A 21803-nucleotide genomic window follows, 5' to 3' on the forward strand; every position below is an offset into this window, starting at 1 on the left:
CGTTTAACTGCTGATCAACTTGAACTTGGGTAACTGTGGTCTTACACTTTTCTAGCTTGGTTCTGTGGGAATTCCAATGTGTTTCCCCCATTCCTTTTACTAGGTTATGTTTATCTCTGGGGGTTGGGGAAGAGGTTGGAAGTTTGAATTTTGTTACAGTGGATCTAAAGTAGGTTTTATTCTAGAGTGTGGTTCTTCCTCATAAAGTATTACCTTACTGATATTTCAGCTGAAGGGCTGGGATGTTGATGAGATACTAACTCAGTCTCTCTATTCTGACTGGGCTGGAGTTCTAATGTTTTCCTGCACTGCCTGGACTCCAGCTTTCTGTAGCAGGGTCAAGAAATTGTCCCCAGACAGAGGGCAACGGTGAGGCTCATCACGTGAGCTTTCCTCCTCTCAGGGATTACTTTTCTGCTGCCTGTGATCAAATGCCTGCAAACAGTTGCTTTGTACATTCTACTTAGCTTATAATTATTTATGGCAGGAGGATAGTTCCATGCCAGTAGCAGAAGCCCTTCCCAGGTATAAAATGACTTTGCTTTCTTGTTTGAATGACTAGGTGGTGATGGCCCCATTAAATGCCATAGAAAATCTGGGATCAGGAGCAAGTTCAGGATGAATGGTGGTGACTTAGGTTTTGTTCCGTTGCATAGAAAGTGTGAGAGAGGCTGGTAGACAGAGTTCATTCATTAATACTCATACTTAAAGTTGATCACCATTTATGCATACACAAACTATTCTTTCCTATTATGTTACCTTTAAATATCTTCTTTAAACTTTAAGAAATAAAAATAACGTTGATTTGGACTCTTCCTTGAGTGACTTTAAACTAGAACCAACGTCATAGTAAATAAAATGCTTGTTTCCAAAGTAACTTGTCAAAAACTTGAAGGTTTTTTTTAAGGTGGAAAGAGCATCTAATTTAATCTTATTGATAAAACTATTCCTCTCTTTTTCTTCCATGTTGCATGAGTATTACCATTCAGCTCTTGTAGACTAGATATAACTTGATGCCACACACATGTGTTCTGAAGTAAAACTCCTCCAATGTACCAACCACAAATATGAAACAAAGGTGCTGACACAACTGGAAGAACATGAGCAATAGTGATGAATATATTTGGGTGTTCCTGTGGGCTAAGGCAGGAATGAAAGTAAAAAACACTCTCATACAACTCTGAGCCATCACTATTCCACTAGACATTTCAGTTTTACCAGTTGTAGTATGAAGGGCGATTGGGGATTAGACTGTAAAATTCTCTTGGCAGTCATTCAAGGGCAGCCACTGTTGAGTAGAATTTATACCACATCCATTTTTGCATAACTGTGCAGGTCAGCTTCCCACTTGCATCCAGTCTATGGCCTTCCTCATACATGGTCAACAGCTAAGGGGACTGCAACCTCGAACCAAAGGTCCACAGGGATTTGTATCCTCTGTCTTCCCTTCTAAACATGATAAATGCTGGGTCTCATCACAGGGAACATTTGGATGCTGCAAATTTATCAATTTTACTCCCCTTCTCCCTCCCTCCCCCTCCCCTCTATGGCCTGTTTCTCACTATCTCAGGTTCTGCTCTTGGTGCTATATGGACGTGTATGAATTTGAACTAATATTGGTTGCATGAAGACAAACAGAAAGTGTTACAGTTTGCTTTGAGTGTTATAGCAGAAGTCAAAATAATCCATAATGATTTAGTATCCATTAGCTAGATTGGTGATCATTCGAGGACAGGCTGTATTTTATTTACTTTGTTTAAATTCTTGGTGCCTAACTCAGTGCCTAACCCATGGAAAATGTGCTTGACAAATCTTTGCTCTTGAATGAAAAGACACCTGTTGCAGTTACTTTGGCATAAGACACTTTACAGAAACGTAGTATATTGGCATTTCGTCATCTTCAGTCCAAACTGCCCTCAGGTGCTTTCCTGACATAGTGGAATAAATTGTTTTTCACCAAAAAACAAAACAAAACAAAAAAGTAGATTCTGACCAACTTTGACATCTGAATCCTAGTCTCATTACTTACTGCTTAGCTGTGTGGCAATAGACAAGCTACTTTAACATTTCTGGGCCTCAGTTTTCTCATCTGTAAAATGCAGGTAATAATTGTACTGACTTCATAGCATTCTTGTAAAGATAAAAAATAAGTAGCATTATACATATATTGGTCACAATAAGATCTTAATATATGGTTATTATTATAATTGTTGTTATGAAATAATTTTAAGGAGATAAATTAATAAGAATGGTATAAATAAATGCCAACTAGTAGGTTCATAAATGCTAACCAGAAGTAACAAATACACATACTTTGGTAATCAACCAAAATATGACTACAGACCAAGTAGAAAATAATAAATTAGTTCTTGTACAAGCAAAGATTATTAAATACTTATAGCCTATTCTCATGCCTGAAGTAATGTACAGGTATATTTATTTACTCAATAACTATAGTTGTCTGAATTGTGTCCCTCCAAAAGTTATGTTGAAGCCCTAATTCCCAGAACCCGTGAATGTGATCTTCTTTGGAAATGGGGTCTTTGCAGATATAATTGAGTTACAACCAAGCATATTAGAGGGGGCCCTAAATCCAATGACTGGTGCCTGTATATGAGAAAGGAGAGGGCTATCAGATACAGAGACACAGATACACAGGGAAGAAGGTCATGTGAAGGCGCCGGCAGGGAACAGAGTGATGAAGCCATGAGCCAAGGAACACCGGCAACCACCAGAAGCCAGGAAAGGGCACTGAAGGATTCTTTTCTAGTCCTTCACAGAGAGCATGGTCCTGTTGACAACTTGATTGGGGACTTTAAGGCTGCAGAACTGTGAGAGAATAAATTTCTGTTGTTTAAAGCCACAAAGTTGTTGGTACTTTGTTATGGCAGCCCTAGGAAATCAATACAATAACTTACGGCAGAGCGGGGGTGGGGGAGCACTTTTTTCTCCATTTTTAGATTTCATTGTGAAACAAAGCTTTAAAAATATCTTTAGTTGAATTTTGTTTAAAATATATGGTTTGTAGGCAGGAACTTCACACTTCATTTTCCTTTTTAAATTTTTTGGAGGGGAATGATATAAACTATGGAAAGACAACCGCAGGAAGAAGTATTTTAAACATGGGGATATGTTTAAGTAATGTTACTGATCTTTAAGGAGTGTTAGTTACATTCTAATAATGTGGAAGTTCTTTATAATGTTTTCCAGGAGACGGGGTTTTGAACTCTATGTGCAGGAAACCATTACTTTGGGGGAAAATATTGCTTTATGGGTCTCCGGCTGGGATTTTTAAGTGTTATGTATGAGAAAACATTGAAACTGGGGGAAGAGAAAGATGTTATAACAAAGTGATCTTTATTATGTTTCAAAATACCAAATTCTGAGGAGTGTTAATAAGCATCTTTCAAATTCATTCTTATTCAATTGCTTTTGTTCACATTTCTGGAGTTGATTTTACTTGTGCTAAAAAAAAATCTCCTTTGGAAGTAAAATCAAAATTTAAACACAAAGCCTTTCAACCAAAACCACACAATACTTTTTGAGAGATCACAGTTCTAGTTAGATTAGAGAACACAACACAGCTATCTAAATTATCAACAAACAATTGAGGTCATTAAGTACTAGTGGGTATCCAGGATTTGGGCAGTGGGCAGCATGGGTGAGAAGAAAGAGCTTTGAAGTTACACAGAGTCCAGATAGTTGTAGGACAATGGTCATTTCAGTTATATTTATTTTACCTTTTAGTTTTCACACCTATATAATGGAATGATTCTTTTTTTTTAAATGTTTAAATGTTTATTTATTTTTGAGAAAGAGAGAGACAGAGCGTGAATGGAGGAGGGGCAGAGACAGAGGGTGACAAAGAATCTGAAGCAGGCTCCAGGCTCTGAGCAGTCAGCACAGAGCCCGTTGCAGAGCGTGAACTGCAAGATCATGACCTGAGAGGAAGTAGTACGCTCATTCCCACTGAGCCACCCAGGCGCTCCTATAATGGAATAATTCTTATACACCATTGGTTCTTGAAGGATTAACTGAACTACTATACACAAAATGGATACAATAATTTCTAGCACTTACGGAAGAAGCTCAAATAGATTTTCTCCTTCTTCTCCACTGAATCTTTAACCTGCCTTTGAGATGACCTCGCTGTCTTTACATCCGGGAATTGAAGACAGGCTGGATGAAATGCCAACACTATTTTCATAGACCCAAGTGATAGTGCAATGACTAGAAAATTCCAGCAGCTGCCTTGGCAGCATGGAACCTGTTAGATTTCCCCTGGAAAGAGCAGAAGCTTTCCATCATACCGGGCAATGCATGGAATTGCTCGTTCAGGTGTAATCACATTCTGTCTCAGAGCCTGATTTCTGCTTACTTCGCAATTCCAGTATGGCACAAGGAAAAGAATATACTGAATTGGGAGCAATGAGAAATAGGTTGGGGTACATATCTCTAATCTATTTAGTCCCTAATTCCTTCAACTGTAAATTCAGCAGGTGAGAATAGATTGATCTCCAAGATTATTTGGGGGATATATTAGCTAAGGTATATTTTGGACTCAGAAGGCCATTGGTTTGAATCTTGGCTCAACTACTTAATTGTTCAATTTTTGCCAAGTCATTTAACCTCTTGGAGCGTTAGCTGCCCCTACTGTAAAATAGCCAATAATACATAACTGAAAGGATTGTTGTAAGGATTCAATGAGAAAAGTATTATAAGCACTTGGCACAAAGCAGATACTCAATAAACAGTAGCTCCCTTTTACCAGAGGAGTATTTCTCAAATATAGCATGAATCAGCATCACCCAGAAGGATGCGAAAAAAAAAAAAAAAAAGAGGTAAAGCCTCCAGAATTTCTGAGTCAGTCCATCTGGAGTGGGAGTAGGAGCCCCAAACTTTGCATTTCTAGTGACTGCCCATTTCTAGTGACTGATCAGGTGTTGAAAAACAATGCTCTGCATCAGGAGGTGGCAAAGTACAACCCTTGGGTTCAATTTGGCCCGTTATTGGAACACATACATGCCCAATGGTTTACATATTGTCCATAGCTGCTTTTTTCCTGTAACAGCAGAGTTGAGCACTTACAACAGAGACTGTATAGCCCACAAAACCTAAAATATTTATTATCTGGCCCTTTACAGAAAAGTTAGCAGACCTGCTGCAGGCTATCATGTGGTATTCTTCCTAAGGAGTTTTAGGGCTCTGACAATTTGTTTAAAATGTATTTCCTGTCAGGAGGCCTAGATATCTTCCCAAATATTAGAAAACATAATCTCTGTGAGCCTGAAGACTTATTTAACTGAATCCATGGAAATATAATTATATCCTTGCACGGTGTAGCTGCTAAGATGTCTCTTGGTTTTGAACCCAAACTTTGGATAAGTTATTTTACTTCTTATAGGTTAAATAGTAATATTAACAGTACTCATCACATAGGGTTATTATGAGGACTAAAGGGAGTTATATACTTGAAGTACTTAGAAAATTCCCTTACATACAGAAAGCCATCAGTGTTAGGCATTACTATTATTATTATTAAGGGGAAAACCACATTCAGAGTACTCTGTTCTCAGAACCACATTTTCCCTTTCCAGGTTCTTCAAGCTTTTTAACTGGTACGTGAAATCATAAAGTGTATTCATTGTATGTTTATAATAGCAATATAGCCACTTACTCTAGTTTAAAATATTTTATCACAAATATTGTTATCTCTAATAATTATCAAAAGCAGAGACAAAATTGCATTTTTATGGGGATGATTCATTAGAACTAATGACGAAATTAATAGGGCAGATTTAGACAAATGTGTTCTTTCCAGCACTCCTATGTGGAGCCTTAAAGTCTTTTCTGAAGTGGGAAGGAGATGAAAGGTCCTTTAAATTAAAAAAAAAGTCCGGCATATCGTCCGAAGGAATCTCTGTGGTCAAGTTTAATTTTCTGTCCTGAGTTGTTTGTTCTGAGTCTGAGGCTGTCCAAAAAAGTCTTGGAAAATAAGTTCTCTTCGGGTTCTATCACAGGGCTGTTTTGTTTGTAGAACTTTGCCTTCTAATAATCTTTGAACTTGAAGTGCCGAGCACACAAATGATGAACTACAGACGCTTACTCGCGACATGAACACAGTATCAGTCAGCTCCACCCTCTTTTCCATCATCTTGACTGTCATCTGGCTCTTACTTAGTCACGAGTGTCCTTTACCTCCTAACAGTGCAACAGTCTTAGAGTAGGGCGGATCTCTGTTAGGTTCGTACGTTTGTTTGTTTTTTTAGAACTCGAGAGCCAAAGCATAAGAGACTATTAAAAACTGAGAACAAACTGAGGGTTGATGCGGGGGTGGGAGGGAGGGGAGGGTGGGTGATGGGTATTGAGGAGGGCACCTTTTGGGATGAGCACTGGGTGTTGTATGGAAACCAATTTGACAATAAATTTCATATATTGAAAAAAAAAAAAAGAACTGTAAGCCTGGGGCTCTATTTCCTCTTTGCCAAAATGGGATAATTGACTAATGTGGGTATTGCGAATATTAAATCTGAGAGCATACAAATACTTTGCATAACTCCTGATGCATGTGAGGACTCTGCAAATGTTACAATTTTGTCTTCCACCCCATTACCCTTGGCATTTTTTTTGCAGTCAAATGCTCTTCCCCTGAGCTATACCCCCTACCCCCGCCATTTTTTGAACTCTGTAATGAGACCTTGTAAAGTAATCTGTCTTTACTTAGTCCTTTAAAAATGGTTGCCTAAGAATCTCGGTCCTTTAAGCTGAACTGTAGCCCTCACTCAGGCAGGAAGAGCCATGTGTGAAAGAATTAAAAGCAGCTGGGCTAGGTACAGGCTTTCCTTTCCTTTTAAAAGGTGGTTCAGACAGCACTGGACAGTACAATGGGGCCAGAGGAATCACTTAGGCCAGGATAAACTAGCTGCTGCTAGGGAGTAATGGATTGCTGTGGAAGAAGCCTTGTAGTGTTAATAAGACAATGAACACTAGGGTTAAAAAATAGTAGCTAAGTTCAAGTTGAAACAGATGGAGTTGAAAGCAATGAAAATGGCCTGAGGCAGTTATGGGTGCAAAAAAGGTGAACACACATATATTTTAGGGAATTGGACTGCTAAATTAGTAAGGATACAAACAAGAGTTTGAAAAGAAATGTCCTCTAACCATGGTATTGCATAGGTCAGACTATACAGCATAAAGATGGTATTATTTTGATTAAAAATATGAGTAGGCGGAGAGCTTTTCCCTACATCTGTAGGGCACTTCTCTACTCTGGAAGTAAGTCAGACCATCTTACCAATATTTCCCCAATTCCATATATCCTGGTACAACCTTGGAATTGCTGGTGAAATCTCCATAGGCCTGCCCATCATTGCGATTAATCCAAAGTTGTGGAACAAAACTACGCAGTTTTCTCTTGAATCAAAACCCAACTCTGAATCTTTAACTTTGAAGATAAAGCTGCACAGTTCAACCTTCACTTCCCTCTACTCTGCTTTCAACCCGATAAACTTTTTTGCTATTCTCTAAGCAGTGACTCTCTATTTCTTAGTTCCTGGTTACAGAAGTTGGCTTCATCTGTCCATCCCAAACACATCCAGAGAGCAGTAGGAATCACTTGAGTTTCAGGATTCCTATTTATTATGGTAGATGATTGAAGGGCGACCTGCAGAAGTCTTCTTTTTTTTTTTAATTTTTTTTCAACATTTTTATTTATTTTTGGGACAGAGAGAGACAGAGCATGAACGGGGGAGGGGCAGAGAGAGAGGGAGACACAGAATCGGAAACAGGCTCCAGGCTCCGAGCCATCAGCCCAGAGCCTGACGCGGGGCTCGAACTCACTGACCGCGAGATCGTGACCTGGCTGAAGTCGGACGCTTAACCGACTGCGCCACCCAGGCGCCCCAGAAGTCATTTTTTTAAATTAAAGTATAATTGACAAACAATATTAGTTTCAGGTGTACATAATAGTGATTTGATATTTTTACCCATTATGAAATGATCCCCATAAGTCTAGTTACCATCTGTCACCATATTGGTGTAACAATATTAAGAACTTAATTATCACTGACTAGTCTTGAACTAGTATGTGTACTTTTGTAAATAACATCTTTGGAAGTTTCTTGTAACATTAAACAACCAGAACCTCATAAAGGTGGAGAACTGAATTAAAGATAAAGGGTTCAAATATGTTTTATTTGCTACAGAATATGGCACTTACACAAATTCATCTGGTGTGCAGTTTAAATTTCCACCCTAATTCTAATTAATGAAGAATTCAAACTTCAAAGCAAGGAAAATTTGACTGGATTGGTTTGACCAAGGTTGATCTGACCAAAACTTTTTAAAATCCAATTATTCCTAATTTATTCCAGAATCTCTGTTCCCAAAAAGGGCTTATATTCAATTGGCTGTGAAGAATAATCATAGCTTAGAATAAATAAGCTAGTTATTTATTGATTAGCTGTTATAGAAACATTTTAGAAACATAAACAATGACAACAACAAACAGTTTAGAATTTATCTAACATCCTCAGGAATCGAACTACGGTGTCAGGGGACCGCTGTTATGGGTTATGTGACACCACTGGATGAAAGAAGAGGGCGCTGAGAATCTACTGAACAGAACAGAGAGAAAGAAGTACCCCTTCCTCCACCACCAGTGCCTGCCTTGTACAGCTATTAATTTGTAAAACTCATTCAGTCTTTCAAGATTAAATTATGGACGTTTAATTTCTCCAAAGAACTGGCTCTGTGGCAGAGAATTTATCGAGAGGGTCAGACAATTACACAATGGTCTTAGGACAATGTGTAAAAAGCATGCTGATGACTACAATGATGTCTTTGTTTTATGCCTGAGCATCTTAATTTTATTTGGCCTTCTTGATGCTGGCGTTAGAACACACAAACAGCTGTTTTGCATCAATGCTCATTTGGTACATTCCACATAGTCCATCAATTTGAAGTGCAATCAATCAATTCCCCAATTTTTCAACAACCACAAGGCCAGATAAGATATGCTTTCTTAAGACAAAACGGTTTCAACTCTGAAACCAGCAGCATTTTACACTAGTCATGTACTTTCTTCCTCTTCCCCACGAATATATTATTTTCCTTTGCCTTTAGCACCCATGACTAATAATACCCTGCCTACTTTCAGGCTGTGTGCTGTCCTCATCTCAACTTTATTAGTTTATCCAAATCCATTTCTGTGAGTGACGATCACAGATGGCATCTTTTATAATTAGCACATTGGTCATACAGATTTAGTATTGTTTAGTAGATGGGAGGATAAAATTTGTGTCCAATGGCCCAAGTCCTCTCTCTTCTCTGCCCTTCACTCTGGGATCCTCACTCACCAAAAATTTGTTTCTATTATCAAACAAGCTGAAAAACATCTTCCATCATTTATATATGTGAGTGGATACATGGGAACAGGGGGGAAGAAATGTGACCATATAAATCCACAATATCAATATTCTCAAATGCATTTTATATCTCATGAACATGCAAAATGCATCAATGTGCAAAATGCATCTCCTAATGCAGAAAGGTAAAACATTATGAGAAACTCTTAACAGTTTTTTTTATAAACAAACCACCACCACCACCACCACCACCAACAAAACCCACTGCAGTTAGTGTATGGCTTACATAGTAAAAATACCTAATAAATATTTATCAGATACCATTTAAATTACAGTGAGCCAAATTCCCTTTAATACAAACTAAACTTAAGAAAAAGAAACTATTTTAGGTATTCATTTTCCTAATAGCAGTTAATATGGCATGGTTTGGGTAATTTCATCCTGCAACAGAAATTAATGGAATCCCAAATAAATGTATGATCTATGAATTTGGCAAGGAGGGAAGAATAAAGGTGATACTGACCTTTAGCATATATTAGCATATATTAAAGTACAAAGAGAAACGACTGAGATGAAGCAATCTTCCAACACTGAAGAAATCATATGCAAGCTATATGTCAAATAAACTTAAGGGTGCCTCCTTGTGTCAGACTTGTAAGGTGGAAAATTCAGTACTGGAGAACTTAGAAAATGACCCAACTATGGCTAATGACCGCTGTTTAATGGGAAAATAATATTCATTAGCTATTACTCGTGATACTTGTGGACATGATATCTTTCTTCCATTACTCAGTTACTAGAAAAATGAGATAAATCTAAGCCAATTCCTCTGTAATAATGTGCATGGTGTTTCCCCAAATTTGTAACACCTGAAGATTCACTTTCACTGTGTTTTTTTGGAGTAACACTGCTGCTGACCGAGGTAATCTTAGAATCTTCTTCTGAATGAAAAACTCTAGTTCTACTAATTGGGCTCTGGTTTGGGCCCCTAAATGGCTCTATCTCCTGATCAAGTTCATGTGAACGGTCTCCATCAGTACCATACCAGATTGCTGTCTCGATGCCAGTCCTAATCTGATCATGGTGCCTAATGAGTGCTAGTCCCTCACCTGCATACCTGTACTTAAAAATGTTTATTGTTTTCAATTGCTCAGTCCAAACATGATTTTATTGTTCCTCTGATCGCTAGCATGTACAAAAAAGCTACTGAACTTAGTTACAGTCTGAACGTGGGGCAGCACGCCAATTCTGAGATAAGTTTCTGCAATCAAAATTACCTGTAACATCAACTGGAATGAAGAGAAAGCATGGAAGAACATAAAAAGAACAGAAGAACCTAGGGGGAAAGTACATCTCCCCACTTATTTGTCTTAAGATGTGTTTCAAGGATCTTCTTGGACTAAGGATCAAGACCATTTCCTGGTTGAAAAGGCTCTATATTATTAGAGCAAAGGGCATGGATTTTCCACCCCAGGTTTTATTGGCAAATGCCCAGCTCTGATATTGTACATGTAGTATGTGTATGGGCAATTTGAAACAGACCTTGGAGTCTCCAATGCTATCAATGATTATACTTCTTTTCTCTGAACATAAGCATCAACTTCTAAACATGTTTGTTTTTTTTTCTGACATCTACCATCCTACCCCCTGGACTATGTCAGATGATTGTCCCATCTGTTGGAGTAAAAGTCCTGATTTGGCCTGGATTTGGACTTTATTTTTTCCCCACTTCAATCTATCAGAGAACACCCTAACCCATCAAATCACGAGAGCCCACCTCTTTCTTCACAGAATGACCAAGCCTCCTCTGACCCCATTGGCCTACCTGGGCTCCCAGTCTAGGTCTTCCCTCAGGGTCTTGGTTTCTTTCCTCTGGGTCTTGCTGCCTGACAAACTCTGCAAGACCTCGGGCTTCAAGTGCCAAGAATCCTGCTCCAGACTGAGTGGGCGTGCTGATTAATCTTCTAAGTGACAGATGCCCTCTTGGCTTCTGTGTCTGAGGAAACAATATACCACCTTCCAGTCGGACATACTAGCATCAGTGAAATAAAAAAAGTTTGCACTAGGTAAGTTCTAAAATCTCTTTCAGATCTAAATTACGGATTTCACATCTCATAGATGAGAAAACTGAGACTTAGTGAGGTTGAGTCTTCAATAAAAAGAGAAAAATACGAAGTTGCCTACTGATAAAGGTGGAGGGACCATCAGAGATGTGCTGGTAGATGCTTAACAACCAGATCTCAAGGGTGGGAAAGAAAAAAGTCCTGATTTATAGCATTTCTGTGGTGTAATTCTAGTGCTGATTTCTATGGTGTAAATACTCCCATGATGGTTGATTTCAAACTACCAACATAAGTCAACAAGCTACAAAATTACTTATAATTTAACAGTTAGCTCTTGAGATCTGGTACCAGTCAGTTCCAGTACATCCCCCGAAATGTTCTTATTTGATAGTGATAATGGAAGGACCACTTAGTTGCTTCTATTTGCCCTGCATTTCTCTAATCTTTACAGGTAAGATCACTTAACCCCCAAGCTAGGGCATAGCACCATTCCAGATTCTGACACTAATGCTGCCCCTAGACTCAGGGAACATAAGGCCCCCTAAGGCAGTAATTTGTTAAGCACTGACTTCTTCAGGTTCCTCACATCCCTGTTCCCTGCCTTGTTCTTTGGTTCTACTGTGAGGGTATCCAGTCTCCTCAGGATCTGGCTGGGCTGCCAAAGAACCCACTCACCTCAAGACTTGGGTTTCCATAGACAGTAACTAAAATCCATCCCCAGACACATTCATGAGTTTATTTTACTCTACTTTAATATTTTATCTAGTTGTGTAGGTGAGAACTGAAACACTGAGAGCAGCAGCCACAGATAAATTGTGGAAAAGAGGCATCAAGGCGGTGTGAGAAATGCTCATAATGCATGAGCTTCCAGATCTATAGCCTGTTATTTCTAAAGACACCAGGCTCCTTTATTTTCTTTCACTTTTGACTTGTAAAAGACCAAAAATTCACAAAAGCCTTTGCTGCTGAGTCAAAGAAACATCAGAATTATGTAACCGCCCCCCCACCCCGATCAAAAGACATTCCACTATGATATCATCAAAGATATACTGAATTCAAAACATAGCCTCGGAAACTCTTCATGAATAGGTATCATTTTGAAACCAGAAATTAAAAAAATATGGTCTCTGGTACAAAAATGAATGAACAGTGTACACAGTCATGATCACAAATTGTAATTCACTGATCAACCTGTTAACAATTCAGAGAAAATCAGTCCAATGGCAGAGAAATAAACAAGAATGCATCTAACAAACTTTTATGCAAACCTTTAAAATTATAGTTATGAAGACCAGGTAACCACACGAAGAATGTTTAAGATTTTTTAGGGTAAGAAGATAAAAAGTTGTCTATCATTAATAGTTTAACAATGTTTTAAAACGTACATAGTAAAAAAGCCCTGCGAGACACTCCTAAATTGTTACATTAGGGTGGGAATTATTTTTTTCCTTTTTTCTCACCTCCCAAAGTTTCTATAATGTGGTAATGTTATTCTTATACTAAAAGAATATCTAAGCTAAAAACAAACAAATAATAAATTCAAAAGCAACTGGATCCCTAACCAAGATCTTGACCACTCTTAACACGAGAACCCGCTTGCCCCAAATAAGACCCTTGCTGTGCATGTGCAAGACTCAAGGCAGCCGTCATCACAACTCTCAGACCAGAAATACCATCTCAAATACCAAAAGACTTGGGGCAAAGTGAGGACAACTGAGGCGCATGCTGTTTTCTCAGCTCCCCCAGGAAAAGGCCAGGCATCCTTCCTTGCCACATTGTTACTGCTATAGAATGTCTCACCTCAGCTACAATCTACTACTGATCATCCCTTCCTTTTACCAGGTTTCTAGATCCTTTACTCCATTGCTGACTCACTTCCTTATGTCTTCAACCTCTGTGAACCCTTGGATGGAGAGAAAAACTTGGCTTCTGTGTTTCTCTCAATTGCATCCAAAACTACTGATCCTCCCCACTCTGCTAAAATCTTATCCTTCTTTGAGGCTCCTGTTATTCCATTGTCCCACTTCTATCCTTCCGTGGTAATGTTGTTTACTGTCTCTTCGTTACTTCCTGTCGTTCACTGAAGACTTTGGCATGTTGCTCACCATCCCCCTCTTTACCCCCACAAACAAAATGCAAGTCTGGATTAATCCTATATCTGCATTCTCTACTCTTAAACTGGAGTGGCTAAAAACTGCTGAGAAGCAAATAACTCTGCTACAAATTTGTGATTTCCCAGCGGTGCTTCCTCAATCCTATCTCATTCATCTTTGTCACAGATGGAAAGAAAGTTCTTTTTGGTCAACAAAGTAGCAAGTTTTTTTTTTTAATTTTTTTTTCAACGTTTATCTTATTTTTGGGACAGAGAGAGGCAGAGCATGAACGGGGGAGGGGCAGAGAGAGAGGGAGACACAGAATCGGAAACAGCCTCCAGGCTCTGAGCCATCAGCCCAGAGCCTGACGCGGGGCTCGAACCCACGGACCGCGAGATGGTGACCTGGCTGAAGTCGGACGCTTAACCGACTGCGCCACCCAGGCGCCCCAACAAAGTAGCAACTTGCATGGAGTCTGTGCCACTATCAATTGTCTCGTAGTTCCAAATCCACCCTTCAAATATATACTCTGTGATAATGGATGGAATTGCTTTAAGCATTTCTCTGTTAAGTGATCATGATGTTAAGCTTTCTCCGTAGCGCACGCTGGAGGGACACTGCAGGAGGAAGGGGCTCTCTTGAGGTTTCTGGCTGTAGAGCGGTGGATGAGCAGTGTGGGTGTGAGGACATCTGGTGGTATTTGGCCCTAGGCACTCACCCAGCAGGCACTGGCCCTCAGGGACATTGCAGCCCCAGCACAGCCCAATGATCATCTTCCTACTGCCCCCTCTATACAGACATCCTATACAGGCTATACAGGAGGCTCCTGTTGGTATTGGCTCTCTGATTGTTTGCACTCAACCCCCTCCTTAGGTGTGGCTCCGATTGTCCTCCCCATGCTGTGCTCCTCCCAACCTCACATTCCCCCCAACAGGGACATCAGGCCTCTACCTGGGCTGCAGGAGGCCTGGTGTCCCACTGCTACTGCACACCCACGCACTGGCCACCAGCTGTGGCTCACCAGCCATCACTGCATGCCAGAGGGTTCGTTCCTGTTTCTCCTGTGACTGCAGATCAGCTCTGGCCAGCAAATCAGCAAACTTCTCTGCCATTCACTAGGTTCAAATACACATTTCTCCAACAAGATTTGAACCATGGCCTTGGGGAGAGGGCTGCCTTCCAAGTTTGTCCATCTCCTTCTGTCCTAGGATTCCATAAAGAGTAATCTTATACCCTAAAGTTACTCTCTTATTATAGTTTAATAATTCCTTGTATTAAACTTCCCCAGTTTAAATCTCGTGTGGTCTCAGTCTTATGATTGGATCCAGACTGCTAGAATCTAATAATCTCTCTCATTATTTACTCAGAAAAGATGAAAACAGTCAGTGGAAGATTTGTCTTCACTTGCTGCTTCCACTTGAAGTCCTATCCAGTCTTCTTTTTTTTTTTTTTTTTTGAATTTTTTAAATGTTTGTTTATTTTTGAGATGGGGGAAGGGAAAAGAAAGAGGGAGACACAGAATCGGAAGCAGGCTCCAGGCTCTGAGCTGTCAGCACAGAACCTGACGTGGGGCTTGAACCCACGAACCGTGAGATCATGACCTGAGCTGAAGTTGGACGCTTAACCGACTGAGCCACCGAGGTTCTGGCTTCTACCCATTTACTGAAAATATTCATTTCAAGATGACCAATGATCTTATTGTTAATGTCAATGGATGGCATTTTGAACCTCATCTTTTTTGACTTCTCTGCTCCATCTAATACTGACTGGTTGCTTTTATTTTGTGACACAACATTCTCCTGCTTCTCCTTCTAACTTCTTTGATAATTTATTCTCATCTCCTTCAGAGGCACTTCTCTCTGCCTGTTTCTTCAAATTATGATGTTTTTCCAGGATTCTGCCCCTGGTCTTCTCCATGTAATTCCATGTGACTCCTTCCATTCCCTGGCTTCAACTCTTGTTTACATAGGATGCATCCCATTCTGTACACTTTGTTCAGATCTCTGTCCTGAGCACTATCTTTCCTGTATATATTTTCACCACGACTCATAGACAACTCAAACTCAGTGCGTCCAAACAGAAGTGAACATCTTCTCTGCCAGATCTATGAATCTATTGATCCCATTCATCTGTGAATAACTCCACCAGTCACCTTGTTCAAGGTAGGCACCTGGCTGTTATTTCACATTGTCTTTCCCTTTCTCATTTTCAAAAGCCATCAGTCACAAAGTCCCATTGATCTCCCTCCTGAATAGCTCTTGAATCTTCCAATTTCTTTCAGTGCCATGACCCATACCTTACTAAAAGGGTATAATCTAAGTGAATAGGAAACATATTCAAGGAAGAAGTGGACAACGTGACAGGGTGCGTTGCAGAGGGTGGTTACAGCTTGTACAAGAGCACGGAGACATGAAGCAGTATGATCTGAGTTCATGTTGTTCTTTGCCATACCTTCAATACGGTAAAAAAAAAAAAAACATGTTTCTGTGAAGGTATTTTGCACATGTGGTTAACATATACAACTAGCTGACTTTAAATGGATTACCTTTGGTTGTATAGGTGGGCCTTCTTCAATCAGTTGAGGGCCTGAAGAGCAAAAATTGAGGTTTCCTGGAGAAAAAGAAATTCTTCCTCAAGACTACAACATTAACTCATGCCTGAGTTTCCAACCTGCTGGCCTACCCTACAAATCTCAGGCTTGCGAGGCCCAATAACTGCATGAGCCAATTCCTTAAAAAAACATATGTACATGCATATCTATCTTTATTTATTTATATTTATATATTATATATATCATACATACATACACACATGCACATCTATCTCCTATTTCTTCTGTTTCTCTTGTGAACCCTGATACATCTGTAAAATTCCTTCACTTGGCCTACTTAAACACTTGATGGCCAAGACCACAGATGGGTTTATCTCAGAGTTTCAGACTCTGCAATTTCCCTACATTCAGCTAAATCACAAGATATGAAAACCAAAAATCATGTTTTTCATATTCCATGGATGAAGTCATGTGGCATTGTGATAAGAACTGTACTTTTTAGCAGTTAGAAATATACTTTGTTGGAATTTTTGGCTATGAGAGAAGAGAAAAAACAAAATATGTCAGGAGAAAACCAGTTTGATTATCAGTAAATTAACTGGCCTGACAGGTTTAGCAAAGATTAGTAATTAATTACTCCTTTGGATAGAAAAAGAAAAAACTAACTAGCTCAACACATAGGTGCAAAGAAGTCAAGAACTAAATTCCATTTTTGGCTACTGTCTTAATAACTTTTCTGGTTTTTTGTTATTTAAACAAAGAAGCTGTGGGAGCAAGGAGGCAGTGAGAAGTATCTTGTTGGCACATTTCATTTAATTTCTGGTGTTGAGAAGTAGTACAACGAAAAGGTCAAGTTAGCATCTGCAGCAGGCAGGAGAACCCATTTGTAGTGTCCAAAGTATCTAGTGATCTGGAGGGGACATTCATTTTATTTTTCCCGTGACAATTGTTTATTTTAAAGGTGAACCCTGATTATCATTATGGACAGTAATGGGGATCAGCTACCAGCAGGGTACTTGATAAGATGTCTTTCTTTGATTTCTGAAGGCGACATTCTTGAATCAAATTTCCGTCCAGAGATTATCTGAATTAGTTCAGTAATTATTAACATTTTTGCAAATGCAGTGAAGTCTCTTTTTATAACTCCCCATCCTGAGATGTTATGTCATATCTATACTGAGGAAGCATCCCCAAGTGTGTGCTCTTTACTCAAGAAAAAATTTAGCAGAACCAATGATCCCTGCAAATGATGCTTTGACTCATGCTAACCTCACAGTGCCTGAAAAGAGCTCAGAAGATTCTCTTCTTTGTTCATTTGTCAAACAAATATTTTAGAGACTTTTTTTTTTCCTCTTCACTTTCAGGATAGAGATAAGGAAAAGAAGCACAGGGATTGTTTTAAAAAGATCTATTGTTTTGAGTAGAGACATGTCAGTTCTAAATTAAACAAGTGGATTAAAAAAACTTCAAGAGTCTAACGTTGTATGACTTGGATTTTTAGCTTCATAACAGCTCCTTGCACTTAGAATGGGCATTAAAATAATTATGGAATGCATAGCCTGAAATGTAGCCCAATTATCAACTGAACTGCATTGGGAAATCACAAAGTAAGCTCAAGAACACCATAATAATAATATAACAATGGAGAACTGAAAATTTGGGGGTGGGATTTAAAGACATTAATAACACTGTCTCAAAAAGTGCCATACAAATTCAGGGTGGTTTTTTTTTTAAGTTTTCAAGTAAAATTTGAGTTGACCTTTTTCTTCAAGATTGAAATTTGCCAACTAACCCAGTTTGTAGGTCCCCTGTTAGCCTTTGTGACAAATTTTAGTGGTGTATGATTATAAGAGTCAGAATCTACACAAAAGCCAGGAATTTGTCTTGTTTCTATTGTGGAAAGTTCCATTTCTGAGTCTCATCTTAACATTACCACCACAACACCACAATGTTAATGTTACAGACATTCTGGAAAGGCACAAGGAGCTAGGAAAATAAGTTGTCAATCACTGCCTTAGCACTCAAACATTTTTTTAAGCTGAAAGAATAAGTAAGAATTAATGAAATTTGGACGGTGGTGGGAATTCTAAAGTGTTTTTGGTAGGGGCATTAGATCATTACCCTAACCTAAAATTCAGTTATCATGAAGGTTATGGTGCTACATATAAATAATAGGCTTATGTCAAGTCTCCAGTCATGGGATCTGATTCTCCTCCAGACAAAGCCATAAATAATGTTGCGTCAGTTTTTACAATTGTGGAAAATAAGTACTATGTGAGAAAAAACAAAAATAATGAAAAAGACTTAGTTATATTTTAAATATAAAAAATATTTTCATTTAATAGAATAACATATACAAATTAAGTCCCTAAGAAGAGCATCTTGACATATTGAAGATAGCATATGGATACATGATAAGCACTTGAATGTCTGCTAAAAAATACTAAAGAAGCATGTGATTGTTCTTATGTAATGGAGAAAACTTTCTCAGATTCCCTCATTATTCAGCAGTTGTTGGTGGCACTTAGCACAAAAATTGGTATTTCAGTTCAGTTCCAATTGAAGTAACTGTCCAGTATTGGAGTCCCAGTCATACATTGGTTTTGCATTAGTTACGCAGTAATGGGGGATTGTTTGGCCATCCTGTTGACTCTGGACCTTCAAATCATTTATACAGAGGCACTCTATTCATTCCTGAATTTACAATGCCACAGATGAATTTGCAACAGAGAGACCCTCCCTCTCTTTTTATGTAAGAAATGAGGAAACTGCAGGGGCAGGATTTGCAACTTAGTAGCGGCTGAAGCCTTGCCAAAAGCCTGTCTCAGGGGTAGCGGCTGTGAGGACTAATCATCACTCCCACTTGGGAAGTGGTGGGGGAGGTGGCTAAGCGTCTCAGCTTGGCCGACATCCCAGGAGGAGGAAGCATACTGGAAGCCGAAGGAGTGTCACTGGTGAAAATGAGAAAAACTGTGGCTGTCAGCTCCCCCAAAGTTGGGATCTTCTCAAGTGTCACCAAAGGAGAACCAAAGGCAAGGTCTGTGAACAACCACAGATATAATAAGAGGCTGGGAAACAAGACTCAGTCAAAAGGTTTAGAGAACTGGGATAATTTATTCTAAAGAAGGGAAGCTGAAAAAGATGTATCGTGGGCTACTTACGACTCAGTAGGAAGAAATAATTCTACAGTTGACTGAGTCATTATGCAACAAGCCAAGCATTTTCACATACTTGACTGCCATTTTATCTTAGTAGTAACCCAGTGAAAAATCATCTTATGGATGAGGAAATTGAGGCTCTCAAAAGTTAAGCAGCCTACTCAAATCACACAGCTGATATGGACAGAGCTGAGATTCTCTTCCAAGTCAGCCTGACTGCCACAGTGTTTCCCTACAGGGCAGTGACTTCTCTACAAAGTTTCCTATTCACAGATGGATTTGCTTACCAGCCAGAGATGAGGCTGTAACAGGGTAGGAGAGTGGTCTGTATAAACATCTTAGGGCTCTAGTTGCCTTGTGTCTGATAATGGCAACACGAATTGCACCTCTCTCCCACACTGCCTACCCAATATGGTTGCACACTTGTTGCCAGACTATAGAAGGATTTTCTTTTTTTTTTTTTAATGTTTATTTATTTTTGAGAGAGAGAGAGAGAGCATGAGCAGGGGGAGGGGCAGAGAGAGAAGGAGACACAGAATCCAAAGAAGGCTTCAGGCTCTGAGCTGTCAGCACAGAGCCTGACACGGGGCTCGAGCCCACAAACTGAGATCATGACCTGAGCCGAAATCCAATGCTTAACTGACTGAGCCACCCAGACATCCCTAGGACTTTCAAATCTCTGAATGACTCCAAAGCATAATGGTAGTTTTATACACACCATACACACATATATACACTCATGCCTCCCTCAAAGCATTTGGATTGAGGTCATGTACTTCAATAAAACAGCCAGTGCTTTCTAGTAAAGAAGCCTAGGACTCTGACTTGGCCAATGTTGCCTAGAGAGTTAAAGACAATAAAGTAAGTCACTACTACAAAAGTGCTTCAGGCAGAGACTAATACCAATAACAGTCCCACTCACCACATCCTGGGGCCATGGGTAGGTGGCACCATTATAGCTGGTGTTACATTATATCTGACATTCCGAAAACAAGAGTAAGGCAAAGAGGAAACTGGGGCCACCTGGTCCAGTTGCTACATCATTCATGAGGAAACTGCCACCAAATAATCTTGGTTTAGACAAAAATAGAAGAGTTGGTATTTCCCAACTACTCCAAGATACTCCCACCAAGCTCCCATATAGTATTATGTGCTTCCCAAGTCCCAGAAGATGTCAAGACTCACTCCCATTTATTCTCATTTATTCAATTTCTTCAGGCCAAGTACACAGGTTCTACACTTAGTCGTTCTACCTTTCTGCTTCACCTCCCAACCCTATTCCTACATACCCTATTTTCCAGCCCCACCTTACTCCTTGCTGTTTTCTGAACACTCCATGCATGATCACACCTGCAGACTGTTGCTCTTACACTTTCCTGGGCATGGAATTTCCCTACTGCTTCAAATGGCAAATTCCTATTCATCCTTCAATAGCCCAGTTCAAAATAGTCATCTCTGTGAAAAACTTCCAAACCTTGTACTCAGTAGCAATTAATATGTAAACATAGTACGGCATTTATGATGATGTTATAATTTCCTTCCTTCCAAACAAATCTTTATTACATACACTGATATGAGTAACTGTACTACTTTCTCATCTCTGTGTTCTCTCCTTTTCTCTCTTGTTTGACATCAGGGTCACTTTCCTTTAGAAGGCACTTGTGAATCTGGAGCTCTAAGAGGGGCCGTGTGGAGTCTGGAGGATGGGAAGCAGGAGGCTGATGTCTGGGGATTTGCTGTGGGTTTAAGGCAGAGAGAAGTAACGAAGACCTTGGGTTTCTATTTAGATTATATTCCCCAGGTTACCAGACTTGGAAAAGAAGCAGCAGTTGAGTGCAGAAACCTTTCCCAGAAATGAATCCTATATTTGTTTGAACTGTCCTGAGAACTGGACTGGCACGCACAGGAGAGTGAAAAAAACCTCAACCTCTGTCGTGGAGTCACATTTAATTAATATTTGCTACATTGGCTTGAACTGAAGAAAACTCTGACATATGTCAAATTAAGTTCTTCATCCAGATCTGGTCTTAAATATAACTTTCTTACACAAACCCCAGAAGCTCCCTTACCTCTGGCCCCCACAGATTCTTGGGGTGAAGTCCCTGAAGGGTCCCTATTATATGAAAAAGATTAGGTTATTGCTAACCATTATCCCCACGGCCCTGATTATTTTCTTTAACTGGCTAGTTAGCCAGCAGTGGGGGAATGATGCTTGGGGAATAGATTTGAAAATGCCTGAAAGTTCTGGGAAAGAAGACATCATAGAAAGGTGTTCTGAGAAACTCTAACGGGAAAATTCTGCAATGCACAGAAGTGTGAGAAAGGTATTAGGAGTCTGGAGGTGACTAGGAAGAAGGCCAGACTAGAAAAGATAAAAACTGAACACTGAGAAATACCTAGATCAGCTTGGCTTGACCTGTCAGATTTTCTCTAGCTGTGGCCTTGCTTACCATATACCTATGCCCTCTAAACTGGTCACCAGTCAGAGAAGCGGGCATATGACTTTTAAAAGCCTGAATGTGCCTACTCCCATTATGTCCTCCTTCCTAAAATGATTGGGAATCACAGCACCA

General features: G+C 39.6%; 1 protein-coding gene across 1 annotated transcript in view; it reads right to left on the reverse strand.

Moving 5' to 3' along the window:
• Positions 1-15113: 15113 nt before the first annotated feature.
• ODF2L (outer dense fiber of sperm tails 2 like) overlaps positions 15114-21803 on the reverse strand; it is a 170050-nt gene continuing 163360 nt past the window's right edge. The window contains exons 19-20 of the transcript XR_006584457.1: positions 16067-16131; positions 15114-15972 (exon numbers count right to left, since the gene is read on the reverse strand). The gene's annotated coding sequence lies outside the window, so the exon portion shown is untranslated. The remainder of the gene's footprint in view (positions 15973-16066; positions 16132-21803) is intronic.

Source organism: Felis catus, chromosome C1 (genome assembly GCF_018350175.1).
Source record: "Felis catus isolate Fca126 chromosome C1, F.catus_Fca126_mat1.0, whole genome shotgun sequence".
NCBI classification, from domain to species: Eukaryota; Metazoa; Chordata; class Mammalia; order Carnivora; family Felidae; genus Felis; species Felis catus.